Raw genomic sequence first — 21,796 nt, 5'->3', positions numbered from 1 at the left:
CAATGAGCCAATTTTGGGGTATTACAATAGATTGTTATATGCCATAACCAAATGTTATCCACCTTTGCAAACAAACAATTCATCTCTGTAGAGTTCAATTGAAAAATGTTACCTCTAGATCTTGTACCAATTCCAATCAAGTTACCATCTTTATCCTTGATAATGCATGTCTTTCCTATGAATTGCAACTAATAATCTTTATCAATCAACTATCCAACACTCAATAGGTTATGCTTTAGTCCATCAACAAAATAAGCATCACCAGTGTTAGTCTTTCCATCAAGAGTAATAAATCTTATCCCCTTGATAGTGACAAGTTGAATTGTTACCAACTCTCACAATACCTCCATCATAACTACTAAACTTAACAAACTTATTCATATCTTGAGTCATATGATGTAAACACCCACTCTCTATAATCCAATCATATTTCAATTCAACTTGTGAAACTAGGGTTTTTTCTTCTCTAATTTCTTTTTCAATATTTTCTTCTTTTATAGCCATAAATCATAATTCATCATCACTTTCACTCTGAACTCTTTTTTTAGACTCATCATCTTCATTTGTGTACAGACAATCTCTAGACCTTCTAGATTTGAAATTTTTCTTATATTTTTTCTCTCTTTTAGGAAACTTAGAAGCATAATGACCAAATTCATTGCAAGTCCAACATTTCAAAATTGTCTTACTATCTAGTTCTCTTCTTACAATCATGGCAATTCCTTCTTCAATTCTTCTATCCTCCTCAGAATTAGATATGTTGTTACTAGCTTAGTCTCCACTAGTGCTTGCACTTCTAGGAAAAGAAGGGTTAACATTTAATGCACTAAAGGCTATCTCCACTCTAGGAAAATCTCCATATTGTTTTAAGCTTTCTTCTGTTGCTTCCAATCTTCCAATTAGTGCCTCTCCAGTAAAATTTTCATTGCAAGGTATCACTAGCTCAATCATTTGTGATGTTTTCCTAAATGGTGGTGTCAAAATTTTCAAGATCTTCCAGATAACCTCATCTTATGTCATGGTGGTTATGCTTTAGTCCATCAACAAAATAAACATCATCAGTGTTAGTCTTTCCATCAAGAGTAATAAATATTATCCCCTTGATATGACAAGTTGAATTATTACCAACTCTGACAATACCTCCATTGTGACTACTAAACTTAACAAAAAATTTCATATCTTGAGTCATATGATGTGAACACCCACTATTTATAATCTAATTAGATTTCTTTTCAACTTGTAAAACTAGGGATTTTTCTTCTCTAATTTATTTTTCAAGTTTTTCTTCTTTCATAGCCACAAATCCTAATTCATCATCACTTTCACTATGAACTCTTTCTTCAGAATCATCATCTTCATTTGCATATAGACAATCTCTAGATCTTCTAGATTTGAAATTATTCTTATAATTTTTCTCTCTTTTAGGAAAATTGGAAGCATAATAACCAAATTCATTGTAAGTCCAACATTTAAAAAAAAATCTTACCATCTGGTTCTCTTCTTACAAGCAGGGCAATTCCTTCTTTGATTCTTCTATCCTCTTCAAAATTAGATCTATTGTTACTAGCATGGTCTCAACTAGTTCTTGCACTTCTAGATGAAGAAGGGTTAAAACTTAATGCACTAAAGGTTGTCTCCACTCTAGGAAAATCTCTAGATTGTTTTAAGCTTGCTTTTGCTACTTCCAATCTTCCAAGTACTGTCTCTCTGGTAAACTTTTATGTGCAAGGTATCATTAACTCAATCATGTGTGATGTTTTCCTAAATGGTGGTGTCAAATTTTTCAAGAACTTCCAAATAATCTCATCTTCTATTTTGGATTCATTGTAAGATTTAATACCTATAACAATTTCTGATATTCTACAATATAGCTTCTTATAGATTCATTCTCCATCATTATAACATCTTGAAATAAACATATCAAATTCTATAATCTAATTCTTTTAGGATGTGCATCACCTTCAAACATATTTTCTAAAGCTTTCCAAATTTTATGGGATGTTTCTAAGGATTTTACCTGAATGTATTCTTTCTCAGGAAGAGATGACAATAATGCTTCTTTAGCAATCACATTGCCCATAAATAGATCTCTTTCAGCTTTACTGCATTCCTCAAGTTTTCTTTCTTCCACAATCTTCTTTGTAGTTTTTGTCATCAACCAATACCCCAAACCCATGCATAGAAAATGTCCTCATCTTCTCCTTCTAGCTATCATAGTTAATTCAATCAAATTTAGGTTTTTCTTTTCTAAAGGGACCTGCCTTTGATCTCTCGATGCTATTAAGATTTATCTTCAAGGACCTAATGCTCTGATACCAATTGTTAGAAAACTAAGAGAGAGTTGGGGGGGGGAATCAATTATCCTACTATTAAAGTATTTATCAAGCTTATTAATCCTTAACCATGTGAGCAATATAATTAGTAACCATAAGAAGATACTCATACACAATAACACCATATATGTTAACTATTGAGCTGTCATTATGCACAATACTAAATGGTAGGAACTCTTTCAAACTCCTCTCTTGAAAAGTCAATATTGTGAATCAACTCCAAGGTTTCGAGTGATCTTGTGACCTACTAAAATCTGCTCAGTTGAAGATAAATTTTTTTGTTCATGAGGAGGCCTTTTCTGGTTCATTTGATTTTGGATGAGAAGTAGAATCTATTCACTACTTCAAAATTATACACGCAAAAGAACTAGCAAAGGCCTCCTCATGAACAAAAACATTTATCTTCAATTGAGTGGATTTTAGTAGGTCATTAGATCACCTAGAACCTTGGAGTTGATTCACAAGATTGACTTTTCAATAGAGGATTTTGGAAGAATTCATGTCGTTTAGCGTCGTGTATAACATCAGCTCAATAGAAGTGGCACTAAAAGGAGGGCTAATATTTTGATTTTTGGAATAGAAGAAAAATCTGCCAAAGTTTCAAAATTTTGTGCTTTTTGTGAATTCAAAAAAAATTCTGAGTTTTTCAAGAAATTCAGCTGCACAGGTGCATAGGTATGCCAAATTTTATGGTGCACTTCATTTTGTGAGAAAGTGTACTTTTGTAGAGGTGTACTTTTTCCAAAGTTGATGCAAACTATAGGGTTTTGATCTACAATCCCCATTTCAGTGAGCGTTAAGATCTTCACCTAGTGCACATAAGTTTCTTGAGCTTACCCATTTTCACAAACTACGTAGTGATAAAGGAATACCTTGAATTCAATGACTTCCATTTGAACTTTCATCATCTTCTTCATCTCCACCTCCAATGCAACCATCTGGTAGACCACTACATATTTCAATAGTTCCACCTCAACAACCACCTTTAGGTCCGCCAAATCCTCCAATGGCCTTTTTTGCAAATGTTGTAGACTCGACAATCAACTTGAGAGGTGCATTCCATGACCTCCCTAAAAATCTCAAGAAGTTTTGCCCAAGGTTCATTTATGGAGAAACACAAATTACTGAAGATCACATTAAAGTATTCAAAGAAATTTGCAACCAAAAATAGATTGCTAATGAGGATGTGGTCCTTCATTTATTCCCCTACTCTTTAGAGGAAGTTGCCTACAATTGGTATGTCAATCTACCACCTGGATGAATTGGAGATTGGGATACCTTCAAAAAATTCTTCTTAGAGCAATTTAAAACTTTTTTCAACCCAATAATGATACATCAACAATTCATATTGATCAAGAGGGATCCAACTGAGATAGTTTCATCTTCAATCATCACTTTCATATGGCATATCACAGATTGGAAACACTATATACTATAATAATTGAAGTGGCTATTTAGATTTATCTGAATGCTATGGACCCTTTTACTGCTATATTTCTGAGGAGGCTTCCTGTAGAAAAAATTGATATATTAGAAAATGTCTTCGCAGAAGCAATAACTTTTACTAAGCAAGCCAATCCTAACGGAGGAGGATTGATGCTTCTAGCCCAAGCTATTATGGCAATTTCAACATACCTTGTCAAAGTGCCCACCATGCCTAGTCAATTCGTACCTATGAATCTAGCTCCATTATAATAGGCACCTGCTCCACAGAACCCTACTCTAACATATCTAGGGTATGAACCTCTGAAAGCTACCTTCTTTGAGAAAAAGGTGGTGGTACTTGTTGAAGTAGAAAATAGCTTTATTTCTAAATTTGGTCAAATTAAAAAGACTATGTCACAAATGAACAACAAGCTGACTCGTCTAAGGTTTTCATAGGGATAGAATAACAATTTGTAGAGGAACAACGATGTCCCCTAAAACAACAATTATGGTCAATATTATAATAGGAACTTTAGTGGGAACAATAATAATGGGAACAACAATATGAAAAACAATAATGGAGGAAACAACTTCAATCCTCCTAATTGCAATAATGGCTTCCAAAGGCATAACCGATAGTGGAATACCCATTCGAATAATGGAAGCATTCTTGCAGACAATAACAATTGTAACTTTCAGTACACGGATATCAATCAATATGATAATGGTGAAAACACATCTAACAACAACGGTTCATACTATGATGGAAATCAAAAAATGACTCAAGATTTGTAGGTAACAACAATGTTCCTCCAGTGTAGTGTAATGCTATGTTATTAGAATCCTATGATTCTATACAAAGTGCATAGGTAGAGCAACCAGTCAACGAAGAATTCTCATTTTCATTTAGTCATGAACCTAACCTTCCACATGAAGAGATGTTTTCTTTTTGCAATAATAATCAGAATACATACAACTTAATAAGTAGAAAGGAACCACTGACAGATAGAATTCCCCTAGCACTACAACCAACTCCTTCTGATCCAAGAGTGAGTAACAATCTGACACCAGTTAAACCACTGAGTGGAGGACATAAAAATTAGAACCAAGTGAATGTACTAGCAATATTGAAAAACCCCATGGTCTACTAAAAAGTATAGTGCTATTGAGGACTTGAAATGAACAAAGGAAAATATGTCCGTGTTTGACATGTTGCAAAATTGTCCACAACAATGAGAAGCCCTCATGAAGACTTTGGATCATGCAAAGACCTCCCACAATGTGAATACTACCCCTCAAAAGATGGTATCACAACAACTTAATGCTATGGAGGCATTGACCACTATGTTTAAAGATAAGGTAGAGGTGCCCCTATTTTTGCTCAGCATTAGAATCTATGGGAAGAATCTTCACAATTGCCTTATTGATTTACAAGCTTCATCCAATGTCATGTCATTGTCCATAGCTCAAAAGTTAGGAGTCAACCCTCAACCTACCAATCAAATAGTGATATAATTGGACAAAATAGAGGTGAAAGTCATTGGCATACTAAAGAATGTGTAGATATAGTTAACAGTAGACCCACAAATTCAAAATGTCATTGATATACATATGGTTGATATCCTAGAGACATCTGGATTACTCCTCAGTAGAGAATTGACGAAGTGTCTAAGGGGATGGTTTTCTATGGATTTCACTCAACTTTGGTTACCATGGAAAGGTCTAAACAATCAAATCAAAATAGGTGCGGAGCCAAAGTCTAATAAGATGATCACAAAATATAATGCCCCTAATGAGGTATCCTTCTTAGAAATAGATTTAAGCTCCTACAAGGTGTTGGTTTCAGATATAACTTTGACCAAAATATTAGATGATCAAGATATGGATCCCATAATTTCAACTCCAAAAGATGAGGTCATAATGCAATTCATAGACCATATGATGACTAACTTACAATGTCCAGTAGAAGAAGCTGACCCTAATATCCTCCTTCTAGGATTTTTACGATTACATAAATTTAGCCATTCAGAGTTTGAATGTTCATCATGTCAAGAAGCAGTTGCTAGGGTGTTAACACAAATTGTGGGAGTAAAGAAAGTCAATGATCCACAAAATGAACCTATAGAAAACCAAAGTTTTACAAAAATGTCTGATGCTATTGAAGAGATTGAAGAGGAAATTGAAGATCTAAATGCATCATATAGCGATACCTCTTTAGATGGCAGAGGTTTGTCTCCTCCACCTAGAATGATCAAGGTGTAGAGAAGAAGATGGTACATAAAAGGCTAGTGATGGACTTTGGTAGTAGTCCACCCTAAACCTGAAGTAGATGAAATCAAAGAATTGATAGATGATATTTGAGAAAAACAAGAAAAACATAGGCTCTCAGTTTTGAAGAATGACAGTGGAAAATTAGTAAGCCCACTCGCAAAAGATTAAAATGGGTACCCAAGAGACAATCATTCCAAGCTCAGGTAAAAGAAAAATTGAGGACAAATAAGCATAAGTTTAGAAAACCCAAGGAAAGCCCAATTTGGATGCTTCACTTTGACGGTTCCAAATGCAAATCAGGAGTCGATACAGGTATTGAGTTAATCAGTCCAAAAGGTAAGTCTTTCTATGTAGCATATTGATTGCAATTTAGATGTACTAACAATGTCACAGAATATGAAGCATTGATTCGAGGACTTCTTTTCACACTTGAGAAAGGAGTTACCACTCTCATAGTCTAAGGAGATTCTTAGTTGGTCATTCGACAAGTGAAATCACTATATTCCTTTAATGATAAGAGATTGCTTGCTTATAGGAAAAGGGTATGAGATTTATTACATGATTTTGAAGCTTTGGACATAAGTTCTATTCCAAGAAGGAAAAACATGGTAGTAGATACCCTTGCTATTTCAGCAAGTGCATTACAACCAGTTGAAGGAACAAAGTTAAAATGATTTTTCAGTTGAATTGGTTGCTGCTCCATCTATCCCTAACAATATCACAAACTTCCAAGTTTTTTAGGATGATCAACATATTCTCAAATTTATTATGTGTAGTAGCCACTTTAAGGGACAAGAAATAAATGACACCCCAAATGACACACCTGATGACAGTACAACTCAAGATGAAGATGGAATCTTGAAACTTGAAAACTTATACTATTCCCAAGGGGATGATTGAGTTGGAGCACATTTTTTATCGTGATGAATCGATTTTTAATAAAAGAACCACCAAAGAAAAATGTATCAAGGAATGCGATTCATACAATTTAGGAATGAAAGATGATCCCAAGATGGTAAGGATTGGGAAAGCATGTAGTTTATAGGAAAAGGAATACATACTCAAATTGCTCATGAAATATAAGGATGTTATCACTTGGAGCTATGAAGAACTAAAGACGTATGATCCTTATATTATTATGCATGATATCCCACTCAAACCTGAAGCCAAACCTTTTTGACAAAGGCAAAGACCTTTCAATCCCATCCTCAAGCCTCTAATAATGAAGGAAGTCAAGAAGTTACTGGATGTAAAGATTATTTTATGTATGCATAATTCTACATGGGTGGCTAATTTAGTCCCTATACAAAAGAAGACTAGAGAGATACAACTTTGCAAAAAAAATTGCAATTTGAACCTAGCATCTCAGAAAGACAATTACCCATTGCCGCGATAGATGAGGTCCTACAAATTGTGAAAGGTTAAAAAATGATGTCTTTCTTGGATGGATATTCAGGCTATAATTAATTAATGGTAGAAGAAGAAGATAGGCTAAAGACTACCTTTATGACCAAATGGGGAACCTTCACCTATAGGAGAATGCCATTTGGATTGATTAATGCAATGACTAAATTTCAACGGGCCATGAATGAAGCTTTTAAGGGATTGATTAATAAATGTATAGCTATCTATATGGATGACTTGACTATCTTTTTGAAGGATCAGACTACTCACATTGTCGATGTGAGACAGGTGTTCAATAGGTGTCATAAATATGGCATATCTCTCAATCCCAAGAAGTATTCATTTGGGGTCACTAAGGGAAAACTCCTAGGTCATGTCATTTCTGAAGCTAGTATCTCCATTGATCCTGATAGAGTTGAAGCCATTTTGAAGTTATCACCCCCAACAATTGGAAAGAACTCAAGTCTTTCTTTGGAAAGATAAATTTTGTGCAAAAATTTATAAGTGGATTTGTAGAGATAGTGTGTCCCCTTAATGATTTACTCAAAAAGGGGGCTAAAACAAAATGGGTTCCTAAGGTCAAGAAATCATTCAAGGATATCAAGGTAGCCATTTCTATGGCTCCAGTATTGGTAAGTACTAATTATAACCTTCCCTTCAAGATATATTCCTTCACTTCAGAGAATTCATGCAGAGGGATCTTAACCTAGAAGAAGGAGAAGGACGATGAAAGACCTATTGCTTTTATGAGCTGCCCTCTAAGAAATGTTGAGTTGAATTATTCTAACCTAAATAAACAATATTTTTCCTTGGTTAAAGTGGTAAAGAAGTTATATAATTACATACTAAGGAGTAAAGTGTATGCTATCATACCTTATCCAATAGTAAAGACATTATTGTTGCAAAATGAACTTTGTGAAAGACGAGGTAAATGGACGACAATATTGCAAGAATTTGATCTAGAGATCCAACCCATGAGAATAGTCAAGGGTTAAGGATTATCAAGAATGATAGTTGACAACTAGATTGACAATGAAAAGAAATTTAAGTTTGAGAAAGAAACATTTATAAAAGATTAGAAGAAAATGATAGTATCTCAAGTTGACATTGGTCAAGGTGTAGCAACGAATGTCTAGTACCAAGATATTGTTTACTATCTTCTATAGAATTGTTGCCCCAGTTGGATGAATAGTTCATAATGTAGGGGACTTAAAATGAAATGTGAGTCCTGTATGTTGCAAGACAACAAGTTGTACAAAAGGAACTATGAAGGAATCTACTTAAAATCTTAGGACGTAAAGAGGCAAAGGAAGTCCTGGAATAGTTTTATGATAAGTATGGTACAAGGGATGGTTCGACAGAAGCAACTACTCATATGATTTTAAGGTCAGTTATTTTTGGCTCATGATATTCAAGGACACTTTTGAGCACATGCGTTCTTGTCATGTTTGCAAAACTAGTGCTAACAAAGAAAGACAGTCAACAATGCCACTACAACCCATATACAAGGTATGCCCTTTCGCAAAGTGGGGGTTGGATTTCATTGGTCCAGTCAATCCATCATCATCTACCAGACACACCTATATTCTTACAACCACTAATTATTGTATGAGATGGATAGAAGTAGAAACTTTTAGAAATTGCACTACTAAGATACTAATGGACTTCTTGGAGGAACATATTGTTACTAGATTTGGGATGCCATTCAATTTAGTGTGCAATAACGGATAAGCTTTTGCACCAATATTCTTGACACAATGGGCATTTGAAAATTAGGTTATTATCAAGTTCTCCTCAAATTATTATCCACAAGGGAATGCATTTCAAAATCTATGAATAAGAACTTGGTCACAGTAATAAGACATTTGTTAGAGGGGACCCCTAAAGATTGGCATAGACAACTCAAATATGCTTTATGGACAGATTGAGTGAGGGTCAAGAATGCTTTCGCGACTTCTCCATATTTTCTTGTTTACAAAAAAGAACTAGTATTCCCACTTAACCTCAGGATTCCTATTTTGAAATTCATGAGCAGATATGTTGAAGATGCTGACAAATTAGATTGATGAATCTTTTAGAGATGGACGAGAAATAGATAGTTGCATTGGAGCACATGGTAAAACATCAAGCTATCATGAAGAGATGGTTCAATAAGGCAGCCACGACAAAGTCCTTCAGGATTTCCAACTTTGTTGTGCTTTGGGATAAGGTGAGAGAAAAGTCAAGCTGCCACACCAAGTTCCAATGCTTGTGGATCGGTCCTTACCAAATAGCAAAAAATTCTCGGAGAAAATACTTTTAGGCTTAGTTCCTTACAAGGGGAATTCGTTTTGTTGCCAGCCAATGGGAAATTTTTGAAACATTATTTTGAAGCCTAAGAGACACAAAAAATAAATAAATAAATGAATAATTAGTTAGCTTTTATTTCTACAAGTGTGTTTATTTTTTGCAAGTATGTTTGCTTTCAGTTGTGTCTTTGCTTTCAATCATTTGTTTTCTTTTAAAGTTGTGTTAGTCCAAGGGGGTAAGGTGCACTTGGGATTTTATCTTGAGATATCTTACTAACTACTCTTTTGGTTTTGATTTTAGGAAGAGGTATTTCTTTGTCAAAACATTTGGACGATGGTGTCTCTTATACCAATCAAGGAGCGAATTTTACTTGCAATAATCAAAGAATTCTCAGTCTTGAATTTAGGATTCTAGACCAACAAGCTCTCAACAATTTGTGAACTTAAAAATTGATTGTCTTAGGAGTTGTCAAACCAAGGTTGAAAGCAGCAAGGGATGATTCAAACCCCAATTGGTTCAAACAGAAGGGGTCTTCTCGAAGGATTTCTCAGATCATTGTTTGGCATGAGAGTTTCTAAAAGTCCTAAAAGAGGAACATAAGGGATGTTCACAAAGGATCGAATCTAAGAAATGACACCGATGTCCTAGCTAGATAGTCTAAGTGTAGTTAGGATACAAAAGAAAAAAGGAAAAAGAAAAGAAAAGATAATATAAAGAAAAATAGTGTTAAGACTGAAGGATTCTAAAAGATCTGAAGTGTCAAAAGATACATTTTCAAATAGTGATATTATGAACTACATGGAGTGATTATTCAATAATTTGCCAAGAAATTTAAAAGAAAAGTGACATCCCGCTAAGAGCCCTCAAACTGATTCTCTCATCTGGTCAAACAAAGGATTGACAAATGACCTCTGTGGAGATTTTTGGTGGATGTGCCAATAAAGGGTTGAAGATTGTTTCCAAGTTGTCTAAAGATTTTGATTGATCACATCCTGAGATGTTGAAGAAAATGAATACATTAACAACACACTAAACTTGAAGGTTTTGGATCTCAAATTTTTGACTGTGAAGTCACTCAAAATTTTCTTGGAATGTTCAAGATTTGGTTGGTGTTTGACACACATTGAAAGAATGTTTGCTGATGAAGAAATGCCTTTGTCATTTCTTCCTTTTGTCAGGGCTATTTGTTGTGGTTCCACAACACACACCCCATTTCTTGACTGAAATGGGGACCCCCTACATATTTTTTTGGCTTTTATGAGGCTCTAGTCCAAGGTCTTGGTCATTTTTGAGGTCCTACATAATCCCCTAGGTTGTGTCTAGGTCCTTCCAAATAACTCTAAGGTCAAAAAATCAAACATTTAAGTAAAAGGGCTGAAAATCAAGAGTTTTGGTGCACCTACACACCTCCCAAGGTGTCTTGGTGTGCCTAAGTGTTGGGAAGACATTTTATAAAATTGCACAGCTATACCAAATGACTTGAGTCTATAAAAGGGGGAGGGGGCTTCACTCACACCTTACCTTGTTTATTTTTACTACTCTGACACACTGGCTTCAACCCTCTCGCACCACAACCCTTTCACATTTGAGGTTCTCCATGTCTCCATTTTCTCACACCTGTACATTATATTTGGTGCACCTTATTCTATCAACACTTTGAAAACAATAAAACATTTCATCTTTTCTTTGCTAGCGTGCATCAATTCAAAACTCAAAATTGGGTGTGCACTTGTGCACCTATCTGGATGTGCAGGTTCACACCTAAACTCAAAACCATAGAAACAAACATAAAAATGCAAAAAAAAACAACATAGGGGTGAGCAGTAGTCCACCTAGCTTGGTGCACTACTCTACACCCCTGACATATAACTAAAGTGAAATAAATGTGAAACTGGGTGTGCACTTGCACACTTGACTAGGTGTGCTAGTGCGCACCTATTATTTTCAAAAGGATTTCATGAAAATTTAATAAGCACAATAGGCATACCTTCCTAGTGCACTTGTTGTATTTAAATTTTTCATTTAAGAGTTTAAAAAATGAGTGTTTTTGTGTTTTTGAACAAATTTTGTTTTGTAAAATTTTGGTTTGATAGGGACTAATGGATTTTTTCCCTCTTTTGTGTAGATATAATGGCATCTTCATCAAGAAAGAAAATGGCATCAAAACCCATTGTGTTCAAGTTCCAAGGTGTGCCATCAAAGCCAAGGTTCCAAGATGATTATGTATTGATTAAGGACACAGTTTTGGGACACACTGATTATTTGGGGGAGTTCCTAAGGATTTGCAACAGACCCATTGAGAGGCCGGCTAGAGTTTTCACATTAATCTAATCAGAGCTAGTAAGTGCAGCTTCAAACCTGATGTCAGTCCAATCCTCTGAGCTCATAATGAAACTTCCACAATACTTTATTCTAGAGGAAAGGGTGGTAAAGAGTGTTACAAGAGAGATTGCCCTTGACCTCTGACCTAACAACATTGAAAGACTATTCCATCTCCCAAGGGCAGATCAGTTTATTAGTTTGACTTATGAAGTAACACAAAGGTGGTACATATAGCACTTGAAAGAGGCTTCTAAGATCATCTAGTCCTCTTATCTTATAGTGAAGACTCCTTTGGGGAAGGTAACTAGTAAGGTGGATATGACAAGGGGGTACATGAAAGAAGATATTGGATACTCAATCATTCTTTTGAATAGGGTGATGGTTCTACCTACAGTCGAACACCTAAATGTCTTCATGATACATTTTATTGAGACTATTAAGATAAGGAAGTTGCCACTTGACTGGGCCACCATGTTGAGTGAAAATCTATGTGAGAAATTGGGAGCAGTAAGGGATAAAAGGAAGTTCTATATGACTTCATATTTGGTCTATCTATTGGCTACAAGGGTGACAGACTATCTCAATTTGTATAGAAGAGGCAACATGTAGGATCCAAATACTTGGCCATATATTATCTACCCCCAATTGGTAAGGAAGAAGCTCTTGAGGAAAAACAAGGAATATAGAATCATGAATGATGCATTCATATTTGCTATCATCTAATTCATAGAGGGTGATCATGCAAAAAGATTATCTGATGATGCAATAGGATAGATAACAGCACTTGGGGCCTATTAGATTTAGTTTAAAACATTCACATATCTAAGGGTAGCTAGTGCCACTATCAACCTAAAGAAGCTCTCGAGATATCCTAGTGATAGACTTGTTCTATTGGAGATTGTTTGACAAATTGAGTCAGCATATGACAGGGTGAGGAAACAATGTAGACCATGTTGGACATGGCCTCTGATCATAGGGCCTTATCAAGTAAAGAGGAAGTAGGATATTCCTTCTTTTGAATGGGAATGGGATCAATATTCCCTAGAGGAGTACAATTCCCCAAGGCTGTGCTTTGATAATATTGAGAGAGTCCAAAGTTTGGCAAGCAAGGAATTCTAGCATGATGAAGCCATCAAAGACAACCAGATGAATGCAACAAATGACTATACTATCCGTATCAAGGATTATTGTAGGATGACTTTGTATTTGGTAGAAAAGGCTCTGAAGGTTCAAATTCCATTGTAGATACTATAACAAGACTCAAGGGAGTTGCTCAACCCTCTTGTCAGTGTGGATAAAATTGGAGAAAGGCCTATAATGAATGCAAAAGTTGACAAGGAGGAGAATGATGATATTAATCATCACGTGAGGTATGCTATCAAATTGATGCAGGATTAGATTAGGAAACCATTTAAACTTGATCCAATACCTGACATAGTAATCTTTCATGTGCAAGCCCGCCCAACCAAATGTAGAGGAAAGAAAGTTACTATTCCTACCTTTGTAGCCTAGTCACCTATAAGGCCAAAAATAGTATACCAAATTGACCGACTAGTTGGATACTATCACCCTCTGAAGAAGAAAGGAATGGGCAAAAGAAAGAGGTGTTATCCTCAAAGAACCGAACTAGAAGAGGGTGAAATCCTAGCACCTTCATAGTAGCGAGAAGAAAATGTGCAAGGGCCGAAAGATACTAGAGCTTCCCAAGTCCAGATAAATCCTCAATTGCTGCTAGCTATACCAATCCAAGTACAAACACAGGGTGAAATCAAGGAAGTCTCTCTTCCTTCACAGGCAGAACAAGTATCCCCTTCGGCCTTTAAGAAATGAAGAAAGATTAAGACCCCCATTAAGAGAAGGAAAAGGGTGATTAGAAGGATGGTTCCTTTCCCATCTGTCCTAGACCCCATTCCTAAAGAGGAAGAAGAAGAAGAGGAAGATGAGCAGGAGGATGTGCCATTAAAAAGAAGAACACGACTAGCAAGAGCTATGGAGTAGGAAAGAAGGAGAAGTTTCATTGTGACATCACCATCAACCCTAGAAGAACCTTTGGAAATAACTACTTTAGAGGATGAAGTACAACAATGGGTGGATGAGTAGGAAGTGGGGGGTGATGTATTCAAAATGTCAAATTTTGACTTCATGCCCATAGGAATAGAGTTGATTGGGGACAAGATCAGGGATACCTCGATGGATGAGCCTCAACAAGAGGATTGGACATAGATGGCATCAGAATCATAAGGTCCCGATCTTGCTCCACCATCCCCTTCACAAGTCACAGTGATAGACAAAGACTCAGTTACTCCCTTACCTCCGAGTACTGAAGAAGAACAAGTTCAAAAGGAAATTTCATAGCAGGAAGAGATGCAACAAACAGTGATTGATGAAGTGTTTGAAGAGAGATGTATGGTTGAATACCCTTAACAAACCTCCGAAGACATTGAGGTGCAAACTATGGGCTCCACTGAAATGAAAACCATAGAAGAAGATCCTTCACGAAGAGAAAGAACTCCAGAGAGGAGTGATAAGGGGAAACCAATGGTAGAAAAAACTCCTTCATCCTCAAGAGGTGTGCCCTTGGTGAAATGAGTTCTAAGGTGGTTGTGAAAGGAAATGATAAGTAAAAGGCCATAATTCATCACCAATGAAGAGGACATGTATGAGTTGATGGAAGTTGTGACCAAACCTAAGTCCCTTACAAGAGAAGTAGGACCGTTGGCCTTTATCAACACTGACCCAAAGCAAGATTTGTTCACACAAGTGGCTATCCCTCCTCTTGATGTAGATTTAGAAGATCCAGGCCCACGGGACAATTAGATCAGAGAGGTTATGCTCGAGAAGCCCAATTTGGATACCACCAAGTTGATGGTCACAATGGGGATAAAAGAGGTTTTCAAAACCTTGGAGCAAGAAGGGGCAAAACTTAGAACACTTTTTAGGAAAACTGAAATCCTAAAAGGATATCTAGCTGAAGTTGTTGGTCCCTTAGATCTAAAACACCCTTAGGAGACTCTTACTATTGTATTAGAGAGAAGAGATGGGGGAGGTGTGCAATTGAATCCATTTTTTGAATACCTGTCAATAGTGGAGGAAAGGTTTTGAGGAAAAGGGTGCCCTAATCATCTTAGGAAATCTGAAGCTAATACATGCTATGTAGGAGAATGTAAATAATTTAATAGCAATTTTGAAGCAAGATTTCAGTATTATGGATGAAGTACATGCTTGGAGTAAGGATTTACACGTATTACAGGCTATAAAAGGGTAGAGGTATAGGATTTTGGTAGATGTATATACAATAGAGGAATAAGATTTAATTGATGATTGGATTGAGAAAATAGTAGATAGTAATAAATTAATGAAAGGAAACATTGCACACCGAGATCCATCGGCTCAAGTACCAAGCCCGAAAGCAAATTTTAGAGGCAAAGAAACATTATAGCGATGCATGTTTGGACATTTTTGAGGATTAAGAGTGAGAGAAATTAATGCCCATAGAGGTAGTGGTAGAGAAGTTTTAGAAGATTTTTGAGGAATCTTCAAGTGATGATGACATTTGGCAACCATTCAAAATAGAGGGAGCCTTGCTAGAGTTGGATACAAAAATCAAGGATTTTGTTGATACCCGTATTAAAGTAGTCAACTACAAACAAAAGGTCAAAGATAAATATGATGCTTTAGATCTACTAGATGCAGCTAAGATTACTGAGATTATTGAGAAATTCAAAGGCAAACATCCAAACATAGCTTTAGTATAAATGGAAATAAAACTTAGAAGCCAAAATTTCAGTTTTGACACTTAGTAAATTTTGTGATTTTGAGGTGAGCAAGTGCATAGGTGTGCAGTTGCATAGGTGCGCAGGTACATAGGTATGCAGGTGTGCAAGTGAGCTGGTCTACTTTTCTAGAGGTGCATTGATAGTTAATTGCTAGTTCCAAAAATAGAGCTTTCCATGCATCAAAAATGCATTCTGACAGTAGTTTAACTCTGATTGACGCCCAGTGAAGGATCAACTTCTATTTTTGATACTTTTAGACACTTCTACTTTGACTGAAGGCTTTCTTTTTCTTTTTCTCTCATAAATTCTTTGTTCTATGACATGCAAAGATGCATGCATCCAATTAATGAATATAAAACAGATGGAGTCCCACTAAGCACCATTTAGATTCTTAGCTTGTATATAATTAGTTTGTTTTATTAAATTAAAAGCATTTTATTGCATGAAGATATCTCTCACTCTCAACACAAATTGAAGAGATAATTTCTTATAAATACTCCATTGTAATATGTAATTGGGGCCGCCATTATTTTACAATAAAATTATGCTTTTGGTGCTTGCATTTGGAGTGTAGTGATTCTTGTCTAAATGTGTCATTTTTTTGTGAATTTAATTTCATGAAATTGTGATTGAGCCAAAAGTTTATTTCTTTGTATCTGGTTGTGCGATCTCTTTTAGCTCTTGTGTTTGCTACAGTTTTAACAAATTCTATTGATGTATCTAGCTCAAGAAGAAATCATCGAATTATGTCTGCATAACTCCGTGTCTTGTATGAGCCCACTTTTCATGGCCTTGTGATTTGATGAAGAGTGAAACATCATATGGTTAATAAGTTTCCCTTCAATGATTACATCAATGGAATCAAGGAAGTGTTGCTCCTATTTTCATTGGTTACCCACCGATTTCTCTAAAAGCTTAACTCGAAGACGTGTCATTTTTGTAGCTTATGTCCATTAAGATTTTACTTTCATGTTATTTGCTTTAAAGTACTTGTTATTTGCTTTACTAACCCCTTGTTAGATTAGGAATTCATATTAGTTGCATTGTTAGATTACATTCATATAATAAACAAAAAAATACAAAAACATAGTTCTTTTATGTGTTTAATTTTGAAGCGGTGAATAGATTCTACTTCTGATTTGAAATCAAATGAACCAGCAAAGGCCTCCTCATGAACAAAAACATTTATCTTCAATTGAGCAGATTTTACTAGGTCACGAGATCACCTGGAACCTTGGAGTTGATTCACAAGATCAACTTTTGAAGAGAGGAGTTTGAAAGAATTCCTGCCGTTTAGAATCATGCATAATGATAGCTCAACATTAACTAGGGAAAACCCTAGTGGGGATGGTACCCACAAACTTATGTACTAATATAAAAGTTCCTTATAAGAAGATAGACTTTGCCATGAGCCAATTAAAAACATTTAGTACATATCAATACTTGTTAGGAGACTTTGAATCCCTATTAGGAGATTCCAACCCTATTAGGAGCTGTGTCAACCTTGTTAGGATTTGTAGAAGGTAGAAGGACCCACTATCCAAACAAATTTGAGGGGAAAGGCTATTGAACTTACTATATAATTGGTCTTTGTATTATTCCTTATAGACTAATAGAAGTGAAATAATCTCAGCTCCTTCTTTACTCTTGACTAGATCAAACCTCTTCAAATCTTGATACCATATCACCAACTTTGCATCCAATAATCCCTTGGATCGCTTACTCGCATTTACAAAATACTTCAAAAATCCCACACTTTAATGCATAATTCACAACAAGGAAAATAACTTTCCTTTATACTGTTGAGTTATCATTTTGCACAATACTTAATGGAAAGAATCCTTTCGAACTTGTCTCTTGAAAAGCTAATCTGGGATCAACTCCAAGGTTCCATGTGATCTTGTGACCTACTGAAATCCACTCAATAGAAGATAAATGTGAGTGTTCATGAGGAGGCCTTTTTTGGTTCTTAAATAATTTAGATGAGATTTTGAATATACTTGCTATTCTTAAAATAACAACCACACAAAAAGAAATATATTTTTCTATTTTTCTATTTTATGATGAATGCAATCTAACAATGCAACTGTATGAATTCCTAATTTAACCAAGGGGTTATTAAAGCAAATAAAAAAGATAGGGTAACATGAAATTTAAGAAAATAACATGAAAAGTAAATCCTAACAGACATAAGCCATGGAAACAATGCATCTATGAGTTAAGCCTTTGAAAAGATCAGTGGCTAACCAATGAAAATAAGAGCAGTGCTTCCTTAATTCCACTGATGCAATCATCGATGGGAATTTAGTAACGATAAGATTTTTCACTTTTCATCAAATCGCAAGGCCACTAAAAGTGCACTCATGCAAGACAAAAAGCTATGTAAGAAAACTATAGATGATCTCTTCTTGAACTAAGTACGTCAAGGGAAATTTTAGAACTCTAGCAAACACCCTAATTAATAGATCACACAATCAAAATAATGCAATATAATATTGGGTCAATTAAATTCCATGAACATATATTCGTAAAATATAACACACTTAAGCAAGAATCACTACACTCCAAATGTGAATACCAATAGCATATATTATTGCATCAAAATAAAGGCTTGGAATACATGTTACATTCTTGAATTTATAAGAAATCTCCTCCTCAATTATTACTGAGAGTGAGAAATATCTTTATGCAAACACATGCTTCTAAACTAATAAAACAAATCTATTTATGTATAAACTGACTGTCTAACTTGTGCTAAGTAGGACTTCATCCTTATTTATATTATTAAATGAATGCAAGAGCCTTTACATGTCTTAAAACAAAGAAAGCATGAGAAAATAAGAAGAAGAAAGTGATTAGATGATGTAGGACTCTCGAGAAGTGCCAAAAATAGAAGCTCCATCTTCACTAGGTGTCGATAGGAGTTAAACTACTGTCTAAATACATTTTTGATGCATGGAAAGCTCTCAAAGAACTAGCAATTAACTAGCAATGCACCTCTGACTTCTTCAAAAAAAAATTTGACGCACCTCTAAAAAAGTACACCTCAAAAGTAGCATACCTACACACCTAGCACACCTACACACCTCAGAAGCAGGTTCAAAAAATGCAAAAGTTCACCAAATGTCAAAACTAAAATTCTAGCTTCTTGGGTTTTGTCCCCTTCATACCAAAGCCATGTCTGGGTATTTGCTCTTGAATTTTTGAATAATCTTAGTGACTTGAGTTGCATCTGACAAATCTAAGGCTTCATATTCTTCCTTCATTTTCTACCTATAGTTGCCCACCTTGATGTGAGTCTCTACAAAATCTCCTAGTATCACATTCAATTCTAGTAATGCTTCTTCAATTCTAAATGCTTGTTTAATATCATCATCATTAGAGGCTTCTTCAAAAATTTTTCAAATTTGTTCAACAACTACTTCTAAAATCATCAATTTATCACTTAAATCATCTTCAAAAATATCTAAGCATGCATCACTATAATGTTTCTCTGCCTCCAAAATTTGCTCTTGGGTTTGATCCTTGAGCTTATGAATATCTGCATGTAATGTGTCCATTGCTTTATTTCCATTTGCAATCTTCTCTATTCAATCATCAATATTATCTAACTCTTCTATTGTATATACCTCCATTAACATCTGATACCTTTGACCTTTGATTGACTATAGAGCTTACCGGTCCTTGCCCCAGGTATGTACTTTGTCTATTCAACCAAAATCCTAATTCAAAATGGCCACTAGCTTATCTACATTATTTTGTATATGGTGTAGTGGCTTAAGATTTTCTTGTATAATCTGCACACCTTTCTCTTCAAAACTTTCTCGCCATTGCTGACAAGCTTCCAAAAATGGGTCTAGTTGCACCGTCTCCTTATATCTTTTCTCTAGCGCTACATTCAAAGTCTCCTCGAGGTTTTCAAGATCTAAGGGACCAAAAAATTTGTTTAGATATCCTTTTAGGATCTCACTCTATTTCCAAAGTGTTATCAATTTTGTGTCATCCTGTTCTAAGTTGCTAAACACTTTTTCAATCCTAGTTGTCATCGTTAACTTAGCAATATCCAACATGGGTTTCTCAAGCACAATCTCCCTAATTTGATAATCTTTTGGATTCAATTCTTTAATATTTGCATGCAAAGGAGGGATAGCAACATGAGCAAACAAATCATGATTCTGATCACTCATAATAAAGGCCAATGCCCATGCATCTTTTGGTGGTGACTTAGGTTTCCTGACAAATTCAATTAATTCTCTCATTCCTTCCTCCTTAGTATCATATCATTGCCTTTTATTTCTAATCACCTCTTTTCTCAGCCATCTTGGAACATGCTCCATCAGATATTTTCCTTTTGATGATGAAGGAGTTTTCTCTGCTATGCTCTTCCCCTGATCACTCCTCTCTAAATTTTTCTCCTTTTGTGAGAGATCCACATTGGGAGTCTTTGTATCTGTCGAGTCTACAATTCTCACCTCTATGTCTTGGGAAGTCTATTGAGGTTACTCACATATTTTCCCTTCCTCTGACACTTCATTGGTGGGTATTTTTTGTGGCTCTTCCTCCTATTTCACTTGTACCTATTATTCTTCAGTGCTCAGAGGGAGAGGAGTTGTTGAACCTTTATCCATGCAAAATATAACTGGATTTGGTGATGATGGAGTTACTTTAGGTCCTTATGGCTGTGATGGCAACTAACTCCAATCCTCCTATTGAGGTTTATTAGAGAGAGTATCCCTTATCTAATCTCCTACTAACTCAATACCAACTAACATAAAGTCAAAATCTAACATCTGAAAGACTTCAATCCTTCACCCTCCTACTCATCAATCCATTGCTACAACTCATCTTGTAAAGTTGTAGACTGAATATGCTGCTTAGGAATTGATGGTGGTGTAATTTTGGAGCTTCTTCTCCATTCCAAGTCTATGGCTTTGGAAAGATGAGTCCTCTGATTCAAATGAAGTTTATCTTCTTCATCATCCTCTTCTTCCCCTTTTGGAATGATTTCTAGGACTGATAGGAAAGGAATAACTCTCCCAATCACTTTTTGTCTCCTTTTGATCAAAGTCTTGATCTTTCTTCTTTTAGGAGCCAATGGGGAGGCTTGCACCTCTTATTAAGGAGCAGACACTTCTTGTACTTCTATTTCAACTCCTCCTTGCCCTTATTTTGGTAGTGGAACTTGAGGATTATCTTGGGTTTGTGTAACTTCTACATTCTTCGACCCTTGTACAATGTCTACCCCTTGTTGTGGTGGTGCTTGAGTTGGTTCCTCTTTTGGCTCAGCTTTTTGGGGAGAAGTTCTCTTCCTCTTGCCTTTACCCTTCTGAGCCCTATAATTTCCAGCTTTTCTATCAAGTCGGTGTACTATTTTTGGCCTCACTGGGGACTGAGTTGTAAAAGTGGGTACTATTACCTTAGCTCCTCTATCTTTTGTTGGGTAGGATATAGCATGGAAGACTACCACTTGAGGAATTGGATCCAATTTTAAAGGTCTTTTGATCCAATCCTTAGTCAATTTGATGACATGCCTGGCCCTATGATTAATATCTAAGTTTTCTTCCTTATCAATCTCAACATTCATCATGGATCGATCAAAAATCTTGTCTCTATTATACAATGGATCAAGGACATCCTTAGTATCTTTTTGCACTACCTTTAAAGGAACCTTTATCTTCAAGGCACTGCTTGCCAAATAGAGAGTCATCCTACAATAATCCCTTATTCGGATATCATAGTAGTCTACTGCATTCATCCAGTGATCCTCAATTACATCTTCATGTTGGAATGTTTTTCCAGCTAAAAATTGAACTCTTCCAATATTATCAAAATAAGGACAAGGAGAGTTATATTCCCCCAAGGGATACTGATCCCATTCAGGCTCAAAAGATGGAATATCCTATCTCCAAACCACACTAAACACTCTAATAGTAATGGGCCACACCTAAGTTATCTTGTGTTGCTTCCTTACTTTGT

This window comes from Cupressus sempervirens, chromosome 2 (assembly GCF_028749045.1).
Source record: "Cupressus sempervirens isolate cs-2001-9-10 chromosome 2, ASM2874904v1, whole genome shotgun sequence".
NCBI lineage: Eukaryota > Viridiplantae > Streptophyta > Pinopsida > Cupressales > Cupressaceae > Cupressus > Cupressus sempervirens.
This window is presented reverse-complemented; position numbering follows the sequence as displayed.